Below are 12,282 nucleotides of genomic sequence, written 5' to 3'. Positions count from 1 at the left end.
TTAAGCCAATCTCCCTGGAGGTCAAACACATCATCGAGGGGAGGTTGTTTTTAGTCAAGGCACGGTTCGACCTTTTTACTGTTTTTATCAACGCGTATGCTCCAACAATCCATACATAGAGGAAGCTGTTTTTACAAAAAATTGATCTTTTAGATGGCTGTGCCTCGGAGGATTTTTTATTCTTGGGGGGGATTTTAACAGTACACAAGACGCGACTACAGACGCAACCACGCAGAGCCACATCCAGCTTCCCAGCTGGTCCGGTCTCATGACCCGGTGGACGTGTGGAGAAGGATGCATGCAGACTGCCGGCAGCACACGTGGTCCCACCTCAGAGAAGGTAGAATCTCCTCAGCCAGGTTTGATTGGTTTTATGTTTTTAAGCACCATTTTAATATTTTTAAAATGTGTACCATTGTACCGGCTGTTTTCACAGATCATTCCCTGCTGGTGTGTAATGTTTTTATTAGGAACATTTAGCCAAAAACCTACTGGCAGTTTTAACCTTTGACCTCTCTATGAATTTTAGAGAGGTCCTTATATATTTCTGGAGTTTCTGTTTTCAGGCTGAGGAAGAGTGATTTTAGAAGTCTTAAGCAGTGGTGGGACCACAGTAAGATTGAGATTCTTCTTTGTCAGCAGCACACTTTCAACGTCACCAGGGACATCACCAGATCTATGAAGGACCCGGAGACCCGGAGGCTTCTACAAATAAGTTGTTTAATTTAATTTAATTATAGAAATGAAAGGTAGGTCTTAAGTTGAGCACAACATTGCTTCATCTCATATTGCCAAAAAAAGAGACTCCAAAAAAAAGGACAGGGAAAATATCCTACTGTGTTTTTTATTTATTTATTTTATTACTAGTATTTTTAATTTCATGAATCATTATGGCGATGGGTGCATTTGTTTTGGTTTGAGCTCCTGCCCCCCACAATGTCTGCAAGTGCCTGGTCTGACGCATGTGACAGCCTCTGTCCCGAAACCCTCACATCACAGGAAAAACTCCCAAAAAATGCAAAAGCATTCGATGCGGAGAATAAAGGGAAGAAACCTCTAGAGAGACAGAGGAGCATCCGTCCCCCTGGGATGGAGACACTGTGAACGTTCTTCTGACTTTATTTTTTTGCGTCCTCAGCGCAAGATTATTGTCTGCAGAGAGAAAAGGCGTTGAAGTGTTCATGAATAAGTACAGCAGTTTGACCACTAGGTGGCAGCGGCCCGCTAGAAACGGTGGTGGCCACATCAAAGTCTTCCTCCTGCTGAGAACTGGATCTCTGTGCTGATGTGAGGGTTTCGGGACAGAAGATGTCGCATGTGTACAGACTGTAAAGCCCTCTGAGGAAAATGTGTAGTTTGCAATTATGGGCTATACAAAAAAAAAAGAATAGAATATGCCAATATAAATCATTTAATGATAACTTTTAGACAAATAGACAAAGTATTACATTGTTACGGTATGTGCTGTCGGTCCCAAATGCAGAGACCAGGAGGTACAGGGGGACCTGGTCTATTGCCAAGGACACAGCTATGGAGACAGTGGGGAATGGCAGGGAAATCCAGGCAGGGAGCGACAGACAGACTGAGGAACCAGGAGGATGGAGAACTGAAAGGACACAAATACACCCAGTGGAAAAGTGGGCCGACAAACCACAAACTTCTGTTGCTGAAAACACTCTTCAGAAGAGCTGCCAAGCGCAATCACTACCAGGGAGGTTGGACAACGATCTGGAGACGAGTGGATGAAGAACCGGGGTAGACGTACTGCGGGGGATTTCTGGATTAAAGGGAGCTCGGTTACCTGAGCAGGTGAGGTGACTTCTAATCTTTCTGGCCTTTAGTGTCACATCTTAAGCTCCAAAAATGCACAACCTACATTTGACATATTGTGGATCCATTTTAGATCCACAAAAGCTGCGTCTTTCCAACTATGTGCGCCCAGTTCGTAAAACAAACTCCGTCAACGGGAGTCATAAATCACACACATCTTTCTCCAATAACAGAGTTATCCTTTAAGAAAATGTTCTTCGGGATTCCATATTGCTTGACTAATGCTAGTCAGAAGATCATTCAATTAATGTTTCATTTTGCAAAGTAAATCGTTATATTGTATTTTTAGTGTCCTGCCAAATGAACTAAATGTCTCAGCATGTTAATGAAATATCAGACTGTCCTGATTTACAGAGGATTCCGAACAACAAGATACAAAAGGAAATATGATTGATGTTTTCCCTCAGTAACCAGAATAGATTTCTTTGTGCTGCACTTGAAGTTGTTTTTTGCAAACAGGCTGTATGAGAAAGGTGCATTAGCAGACCCATTAAATCTGAAGACCAGGGAACCACTAGTGGTGCTTGAGATCCTTTTGGTCTCGTATATGTTTATTTTTTCAACCCAAAAAGTTCTTTCCTGCTTCAGTGGAAATGTTGTTCATACTTTTCAATCCGATGAATTTTTTCCAAGCTGACCTTGTAAAAAGAAGGCAACCAGGGTCAGTGTATTGTTGCTGTGAGGCCACACTGTAGGAGGCCACTGAGATCCCTTTTCTCTCTGCTATGGAAACCTGAACCTTGGGGATTTTGGTGATGTTTTTGTGTTTAAATCACAGAGATTACTCATTTAAATAAACAATTGTATTTACTTATTTCCGTTAAAACACGGCGATGCTCCCCTTGCAGGCTTTCCATCGGCTGCATCTGTATTTTGCTGTTGAAATAACCCTGGCCTCCACACACGTACGAATGTGCTGAAATCGTTGGTTAAACTAATGATGGCCGGTGGAAAAATCTGAATTTACAGCCTCACATTCTACTGATAATCAAAAGCACTTTTTAGGGAGTCACTGTCTTGAGGAGTGCAAGGTCAAAGGGCAAAAGCAGAAAGTGCCAAGCAGGCAGGTCTGATAAGGATGAGAGTTAGAGACACATCAAGCACCATCCAACACTCACGCTTTGCTCGTTATGTTTACATTAATGTCAGGAGACACACATTGTATGTGATTGGATCTTGTATTGCGGCGGGAGGACCTGCTCCTCCTCGACGCCAGTTTAGGGCCAGTAGGAATCTTTTCTTTCATATCTAACAAGAAATATGAAACATAATGTTCTTCCTGATGTTAATCAGTTGTTCTTCCGGCCTGCGGGCCGACAACTGATCCTGCTTTTGCAAACGCAGCACAAATAAATTTACCAGAATAAGAGAAGTTGTTTGGCTGAAATCTTCCAGATGTCCCCATCTTTAGCAACGTTTTAATCCAAATCCATGGTCCAATTTGGTCCGATTGTTGTTTTTCTATTCCATAGACCTTGACTATGTCAAAGGTCACTTGAAAGACCAAGCTGTGGAGAATCAAGGCGAGATCTCCCATTCTTCAGAGGAGGAGGACTTCAGTAGAGATACTTACAGTAATCATTTCCTGGTAGTTTTGCAGGCCAGAGTATGTCTTGAATATTACTACCTCAGTTTGGAGGTCTATTCAAATTCCAATAAAGTTTGAGAAAAAATATTCAAGTTTATGGTATCAGACAGCATTATTTTATTTTTGGATGACATTTTTTACCATATCTAGGGCTCCATGTAGCACTAATCAGGTTTCAATTAAGCTTCTACAATTATATGAAGTTCAACTAGTTTTATTAAGGTTACTTTTTACTTTAAGTAGATTTTAGAGCTTTTACTAAGTTTACTAAGTACTAAGAGTGTTTTTAAACTCCAGTATCTACACTTGAGTGATGAATGTTTTTACTTTTGACACCACTGAACATTGACCTCTTGACCTGAGACGTGGTGTTTCTGTGACAAACAGATGTTCAGGATGATTTGTGAAGCAGGATCTGGATATTTTCGAAAGGAACTCGTGTTGTGAAGTTTTATTGCTTAGAAGTAAACAGAAGCTTCTCTTCCAGCTCCTCCGATCATGAATGACAATGCTCTCTCCTCTGTCATGTGGAGGTGACCGGTGGGAGCTGATCCACTGAGGAGGGGGCGCAGATGTTTGTCACCTGAGACTATATGACTCCAAGCAGTAGAAGGAAAGACTGAGGAGACTTGATGCATGACTTGTAAGTGATTCAACTCTGCTCCATTTAATAATCATTTAATAACGCTTAAAGCTGCACACTGCTTAGAAAATAGAATGAATGGGAAACATTGGATAACTTATCTAATTATTTACTCACATGTGTCCAACTTGAAATGTCTTCATTCCTTTTTGAATTTATACAATGAGATTGAGGTGCAGAAAAATAAGAGACGTTAAGAGACAACACACAACCAAGTGAGGAACACAACTTTAATAATAATTTTGGAAAATATAGATTTACCACTTGAGCCCTCCAACACCATTCTATAAATACAATGACAGTAAACGTATGTGGCTGTGCTACTGAGGTCTTCAATTACTTCGAGAATCTGTCAGTAAACAGAGCTGGACATATTACACAATATTATACTCTTAAAATGAGCAAAACCATCATGGCACGACATGTGAATCAGCATCTACAACATAAAAGCTTGTTTGTCCTTCAGCAACATCAAATTGAAACACATTTCCAGAATGTGTTGCAGCAGCATCCGGTCTAGTGTTGCTAATGCACAACACAACCTTTTCATCCAAGGCCCTGGTGAAACCCTATTTCTTTTAGAGCATTGGATTGACTTTGGATATCAAAGACATGTGGACAGCATGTGGACACAATTTATAAAATGTAGATTGTGTCTTTGTTCACATTTTTGTTTTTTAAGACTAAAATGTTAATCATCTTTCAAAGAGGGTTTTAAGGTAATTTCTTGGGGAATTTTGCGCGTAGTTTTCTGTATTTAAGAAAAATAAAATTCCCGACCAACATGTGCTAACGACTGGATATCTTTCGTCAAGCACAGGTTGAGTATTTTATAACAAGAAAGTCACTTGTGACCTCAGGCAGCAAAACGTGGTCCCTTGTCCTGAATGCATAGTCAGTGGCCTCCACTATCCAGTGGGAGCGCAGCCCTTCTTAGACCCACCGCAGCTGACAAAGAGCTGTTCCGACAGTCGAATGGCGGCAGTGGCTTCCACATAAACCTTTAGGGTCCGTACGGGGCACAGGAGTCTTGACTTTCCTTCCCCGGATGGAGGCCCCTTGGGGTGAAAAGCTGTGTCTAGGCCACAAGTCAACAGCCGAGCCGTCCAAGTTCCACCTCAAGCGTGTTTTGCTCACCGGCCGACGGCCCAATCCCGCTGCTGAACTGCAGGTTCAGGGGACTTTGTGTCTCTCTGTCCGTTCACAAGTGACTGTTGTCATAAAATACTTAAAGAAGGAAGGTATCCAGTGTGAAACACTGCAGATAGGTCTCGATAACATATATATAATTCCTGTCACATTCGCGTGATGCCACTGGTTGCCATGCAACAGGTAACTCTCTACATTCCTAACCTTACAGGGGCTTGTTCACGGTGGCCATGTTTGATGCAGTGTTTGAATAGTGTATTAATTATAATGTGTGTGAATGTGTGAAAGAGGAGGACTAAATATGACGCATGGATTTCATGTCACATCCTGAAGGCCACACAAGACGTTTCAGAGGAGCCGCCATTTAGCTTCCTTTGAGCAACTACACAAGCCAAAAGTAAAATAGTCTGCCAGTCTAAGCAGGACCCTCGACTTTGATAGATGTCACAGTGGCCACGAAACAAGGTTGGAGGAGGCGCTCAGGGTCCGGGGGCTGGTTGTCACAATCCACTTTCTTCAAGTCTTGAGGACCAGCGGGCGCACTCAAAGGGCTTGGTCCTGGTCTTTGTGGACTCAATGTAGAGCCTAGAAGACAACAGAATCAGTTTTGGACCACACAGACCGGCTGTGATGAAGGATGACATCTTTAGACATCTTTAGGCTGTCCGAGATGCAGCTCACCACTAATGGACCTGTTAGTATTATCTCAGGATCCGTTTTACATTCGCTGTGTTAATGTTAAATGCTCAAACCAACCAACATCTGAAATATGGCAGAAAAAACTAATTAGGTGCCAACACTCAAGTTTCCAACACCTGGTTAGGAGTTAATAAACTCGGCCACAGTATGGATTGGTTAGAGGTCCGTGTCGTGGGCAACGCATGTCTGTAATCCACCAGAAAACATATGAGCAAAACATGCAGCTCGTGCTGACATTGACTTTGGATGCTTGAAGACAAGTTTTCCCAAGTTGAGGGTCTCTGTGAGGAGACGCGAACATTGGAAACAGCAGATCAGTCGTGCTAGAAAACCAGGGAAAAAAGCTCAAGGATGTTTTACGCAGTATGTTTTGTAGTGAAACAATTGAATGTGTTGGACCAGCAAGATCTGCTCAACAACCTGCCTTTGCATGGGCGTAAAATAAATATCTATATTCATTTATTACTGTCACAGATGTGTTGGGATATGAGCGTAAGGTACATTCATTCTAAATAAACAACATTCCCAGAGTAGATTACTCTGCAAGGAACATTTTATGTAATTCTGCACATGCTTTCCTTTTGCATGATCTCCACTATAATCCTACAAGTGTGTCACCATTGTTTTACCCGTGTTTTGTTGTTCAATTATATTTAGGTGTTGTAAATAAAAGGGGGGGGGGGGGGTAATGCTATGTAAAGATATTGTTTTACTTTGACAACTCAAGGAATAATTTCCATCAGTCATCATACATCTTGTACTGATGAGGTTCTCCAGCCTCAACAGCTGGTACATGAGCGTGAGAGATTTGAGTGAAGCTGGACAGTGTCTCCACTTCTGAGGAGAAACAAATACATGTGAGGGTGTGTTGCTCTTTTAAATGTGATTGTGTAATTTCCAGCAGTTAAACCAGTCTTTGAAACAACCTCACAGATTACACTCTTGTTACGGGCCATCAAATCATACTAGCAACACGTCTCCTGTGGCTCCGCAGCAAATTTCCAGCTGCGTCGATACGGAGACGCAGTTGTTACCTGTTGCTTGGAGCTCCAGCCCATTGTCCAAACCTCTGGGTGCAGTGGTGTTGATCAAATAGCAGAGGACACACAGAGAGACGAGGAGGGCAAAAGCAAGCATGACTGCTATGTAGAGAGCAATAGCCCCGAAACTGTGAAACAGAGGAAAAGAGAGACGGATTATTACAGATTCCTGCCTCTCAGCATGTTGCACAACAGAAGGGAAATATGATACAGTTCATGCATGAATGGTTCCAGCTGTGTGGATTGAACAGATATTGATTAGATGTGTTTTCACACCCACGTTGTCAACGTGTACTTTAGTCCATAAGGGCTTTTGATACTTTGCAGTTGTATGCCTCAGCCAGTTATGTTGCTGTTCACCATCATGTCTGTCCAAAATGCCATCACTCTTTTTGTGATTCTGATCTGGATTACCATATTTAGTTTTCAGGTGTGGTCACAATGAACTTTGACCTTCAAATTCTAATCAGTTCATCTTTGAGTCCAAGCAGACTTTTTCCACCATTAAAAACATCCCTCCAGGTATTACTGAGGAATTGGATTTGCGAGAATTGTACTGAGGGACGAACAATATAAATATATTACAGGTTCACAAATATTCAGTACGGCCCATAAAACCAGTTTTTCTTTGGAAAAGCTCCTCTGATGCACTGTTTTGTTCCAGCGGCTTTTAGACATGAAACCATGTCAATTTCAAACTTAACATTAGACAGCCAATCAAATTAATTACGTTTATATTATGTGCTATATGATACCTGTCCCAGTTCACTATGAGTGTAAAAATAGAAAATAAAGAAAAAAGAAATCTATATACAAAAGTATGTTTTGTAGTGAAATAATTGAATGTGTTGGAGCACCAAGGTCTGCTCATCAACCCACCTTTGTATGGGCATAAAATAAATAAATATATTCATTTATTACTGTTACAGATGTGTTGGGATACAAGCGTAAGGTACATTCATTCTAAATACTTTCCCAGAGTAGATTACTCTGCAACATTTTATGTACTTCTTTAAAATTCAATTCTGCACATGCTTTCCTTTTGCATGATCCCCGCTAATCTGCAACTGCTCTGGTGACACAAAATATACTGAAACAACAAGAAGAGTCGGGGTGAAATTTTCCTAAAACCTGATGCTGCTTGATTAAACACGTCTGCCTATTATGAGAAAATATTTGGTAAATGGGTCGTACTTTATAGCACTTTTCTATTCTTCTAATCACAGAAGACGCATGAACACCACATGTCATCATTCACCATTCTCACAGACATCCACTAAATCATGACAGGGGTCCCTGCATTTTGGTTTGAACAAATGAATTCACGTACTTAAACATTATAACGGCACAAAAAACGAAAGTCGTAAACAGATTACAGTGGATTCCAAGGTGCTGATGGTGAGCGTAGCCACAGATGTGTTTTACTCCCTGTTTTCTTTCCCTGTGTGTTTGAATATCGGTATATTATTAGTACTGTTCCCTTACCTTGCATTATTATTAGTCTTTTGTTCCCAGCACAATACCCATTTCTTTCATTTCTTGCGGCTACAACTTTTATGAACCAGCCAATTATACGATCCTCCCCAATCAACAACACAGACATTATCACAGTAATTCTATTTAAAGAGCTTGTTATTGATTTGATGACTGCAGACATACATGTTTCATCCGTGTCACAAACTAGATGTCAGCAATGTTTGCTATCAGGCACTTGCAGACATTGTGGGGGCAGGTGGTCAAACCAAAACAAATGCACCCATCGCCAAAATGATTCATGAAATTAAAAATACTAATGAATGAATAAATAAATAAAAACACAGCAGGATATTTTTCCTGTCCTTCTGCTTTTGGAGTCTCTATTTTCTTGGCATTATGCTGCAAATTTAGTAAATGAGATAAATCAATGTTATGCATAATAAGAGTAATTTACATAATAAAGCTGACAACACACACACACACATATTTTTGTACTGTTTTGTGACAGAGTTGAAGCATAAGCAGCGTTACACTAATATACCACAATATACCTCACCAGACTGTCTATGGGGCGCCGTTTGTAAAATGTCGCACGTTCTAGAATCCTGCTCAGTTTTGGTACATTTAACATTATCACATAATGCTTGTGAGCGCATGGAGCATGTCGGGGGTCAGATATCAAAACACATCTGGGGGGAATGGATGACGGAGAGAGTCATTTTTATTCTTGAGTATTGTTGAATGAAGAATAAATTGGGCTCCAGCAGAAGGGGCACTTTTCTCCTCCAGGGCAAAAGGGCAGGTTGAGCACCACCATCTGTGCACATGTGTGTTAGCTGAATTCTGGACGCCAATTATGTGCTTTGAAAGAGAAACTCATTAAAAGCACCAAAGTTTTCCCTAATTACACATAATGATAAATAACAATATAGAGCTGGGTAATGACCTCGCCCACGATGAGTGGGTTTGCCATAGATTATGTCTTCACACCTCACTAATAACATTTTTCAGGGGACTGACAAGAAAATATTGTCCATTTAAAAACTTCTCACAGTTCAGTGGATTACAGAGAAGATGTATTTTGATCAGAATGCCTGGTTCACATCATACACATCTGGAGAGCATATAAGAAGTTCACACATTCTAACCACAACACGTATACATACTTGTTTGGGAAGAAGCTGTTGGGATCATCACAACAATACTTCAAGTTGTTGAACCCGCAGCAGAAAAGTGCCGCAGCGTCACTGTCCGCTTTGGGACACGTGAAGCCCGCCACGAACACGCCGTCCTCACCGTAGTAACTTCCACACACGGAGCTCATATCAGCAGACAGATCAGATCACCAACGACAGAGGGACTGATCCTGGAGGCGCTGCGGACCTGCTGTATATCTCTCTCTCTCTCTCTCTCTCGCTCTCTCTCTCTCTCTCTCTCTCTCTCTCTCTCTCTCTCTCTCTCTCTCTCTCTCTCTCTCTCGGTGCATGCTGGGAGTGAGTGTGTGTGAGCGTGTGTGAGCGTCTTTGAGCGGTTTTCTCTATTTGTTTTTTTTCCCTTAGTTATATATATTAATTTAATGTGGTTTAGTGGTTGTTTTTCACTTTAGTTGTGGGGTTAGTCGTGGTTTTATTTTTCTTTGGGTTTCTTTTCTCCTGCCGGTGTCTCGCCGGTCGGCGTCTCTAGACGGTAAATGGAGACACGTTCTCCCAGCTCACGAGGAAGCACGGCATCAAGATCGCCGCGGGCTTCCCGTGCAGCGTGGAGGACATCGGGTTGGCTGTGGGGGAAGTGGTCGGGCACGGCAGCGTTAAGTCGGCCGCTCGGATGAACGGGGCCGTGGTCATTTTCCTGGACCAGGTGGAGAAGGTGAACCGAGTCGTCGAGGCGGCCTCACGGTGAATGAAATGTTTGTGCAGGTGTTGCCACTGACGCAACCGGCCACGAAGGTGGTTCTATCGAACGTCCCTCCGTTCATCACCGACGAATTTCTCAGCAGAGAACTCTCCAGACACGGAAAGGTGGTTTCACCGATCAAAAAGATCTTGTCTGGATGCAGGTCTCAGTTACTGAAGCACGTAGTGTCTCACCGCAGACACCTCTATATGATACTTAACAACCGGAATGTGGAGCTCAACCTCCGCTTCCATGTTAAGATAGATGATTACGAGTACGTGATTTTTGCATCATCGTCGGCGATGAAATGTTTCGGTTGCGGCGAGGAGGGGCACACCGTGGGTGCCTGCCCGAGGCGCGGGGACCCGACTCCGCCTGGCGGGGCTGCGGCGGGGGATCCTCCGGCCGCGGTTCTTGCGGGGGGGTCTCCGGCCGCGGCTGCGGCGGGGGGGTCTCCGGCCGCGGCGCTTGCGGGGGAGTCTCCAGCCGCGGAGGTGGCTGCGGCGTCCGTGAGGCCGTTTCCGGTTCCGCGGGCCGCGGGCCGTTGCGCTGCTGTGCCTGACCCACACGGGGTGAGTATGGAAGATGTGCACAGTGTAAATGAGGGTGTTTTGGTGGGTGAGAGAGGAGCTTTGGGTGAGGTGGCACAGGGTGAGGATGGAGGGGAAGGAAAGGAAAAGGGTGAGGGGGGGGTTAGTGTGGAACAGGAGTCAGGTGCCAGAGACGCACAGTTGGGGGGAGGACTGAATGGGGGGGTGGAACAGGCAGAGGAGGTTAAGATGGTGGAGGAGGAAGCAGGAGAGCAAAAAGCTGCAACAAAAAGAAAAAAAAAGAGGCAAGATACAGGCAGCGAGGCAAAAGCCAGCAAGGTGGGGGAGGAAGAGGAGGCCATGGGGGGTCAGGGGCCATCTGACGGCAGTGAGAGTGAGGGCTGTGTGTCGGACAGCAGCGTCATCCACAGCGCCTGTCTGACACACAGCCAGCGGGAAAAGCTCTACTCCGCAGAGCAAATCAAAATGTTTTAACAAAAAGTCAAAAATAGGAGAAATCTAAAAATCGAGGAGTTTTTCCCAGACCTGGTGTGTTTTTATAACTCAGCCAGACTCCGCATGAGCCAGCGAGAGGAGTCTGGCTTCACAGATCAAGAGGGTTTTAGACTAAAAAAAATTGTGCTAAAAGCAAAACGAGCAATCGATGATCACGAGAAAAGCCCCAATGTGTGTTTTAATTCATTTATTGGTTTTATTTTTATTTATTTTTATCATGGATACTTTAAAAGTGGGAAGCCTGAATGTGAACGGAGCCAGAGATGCCAAGAAGAGGGCATCTATTTATGAATTTAAAAAAATAAAACGTCTTGATGTTCTCTTCGTGCAAGAGACGCACAGCGACAGCACCAACGAGGCCGACTGGAGGAGGGAGTGGGAAGGGGAAGTCCTGCTGAGCCACAACACCAACCTCAGTGGAGGAGTGGGCTTCCTCTTCTCCAGGTCTTTTAAGCCAGTCTCCCTGGAGGTCAAACACATCATCGAGGGGAGGTTGTTTTTAGTCAAGGCACGGTTCGACCTTTTTACTGTTGTTTTCATCAATGTGTATGCTCCAACAATCGGTACAGAGAGGAAGCTTTTTTTAACAAAAGTTAATGATCTTTTAGATGGCTGTGCCCCGGAGGATTTTTTATTCTTGGGGGGGGATTTTAACTGCACAGAAGATGCGGCCATAGACCGCAACCACGCAGAGCCACATCCAGCTTCCCAGCACGCTCTGAGGCAGCTGGTCCGGTCTCATGGCCTGGTGGATGTGTGGAGAAGGATGCATGCAGACTGCCGACAGTACACGTGGTCCCACCTCAGAGAAGGTAGAATCTCCTCAGCCAGGCTTGATCGGTTTTATGTTTTTAAGCACCATTTTAATATTTTCAAAATGTGTACCATTGTACCGGCTGTTTTTTCAGATCATTCCCT

The 12,282-nt window shown here is 43.5% G+C and overlaps 2 long non-coding RNA genes across 2 annotated transcripts; one reads left to right on the top strand and one right to left on the bottom strand.

Moving 5' to 3' along the window:
• The first annotated feature begins 206 nt into the window (after nt 1–206).
• Nucleotides 207–766, top strand: LOC144411415 (uncharacterized). The gene is made up of 2 exons (XR_013468574.1): nt 207–340; nt 643–766. It is a non-coding gene; the product is annotated as an uncharacterized LOC144411415 (long non-coding RNA).
• A 3,511-nt stretch (nt 767–4,277) lies between these two features.
• Nucleotides 4,278–10,689, bottom strand: LOC144411416 (uncharacterized). Its single transcript, XR_013468575.1, has 2 exons — nt 6,944–10,689; nt 4,278–5,795 (listed from the first exon to the last, which is right to left on the bottom strand). It is a non-coding gene; the product is annotated as an uncharacterized LOC144411416 (long non-coding RNA).
• Between the last annotated feature and the right edge of the window lie 1,593 nt (nt 10,690–12,282).

This window comes from Gasterosteus aculeatus, chromosome 8 (assembly GCF_964276395.1).
Source record: "Gasterosteus aculeatus chromosome 8, fGasAcu3.hap1.1, whole genome shotgun sequence".
Taxonomy (NCBI): Eukaryota; Metazoa; Chordata; class Actinopteri; order Perciformes; family Gasterosteidae; genus Gasterosteus; species Gasterosteus aculeatus.
The sequence above is the reverse complement of the archived record's forward strand: the minus strand, read 5'-3'. Positions and strand labels throughout refer to the sequence as shown.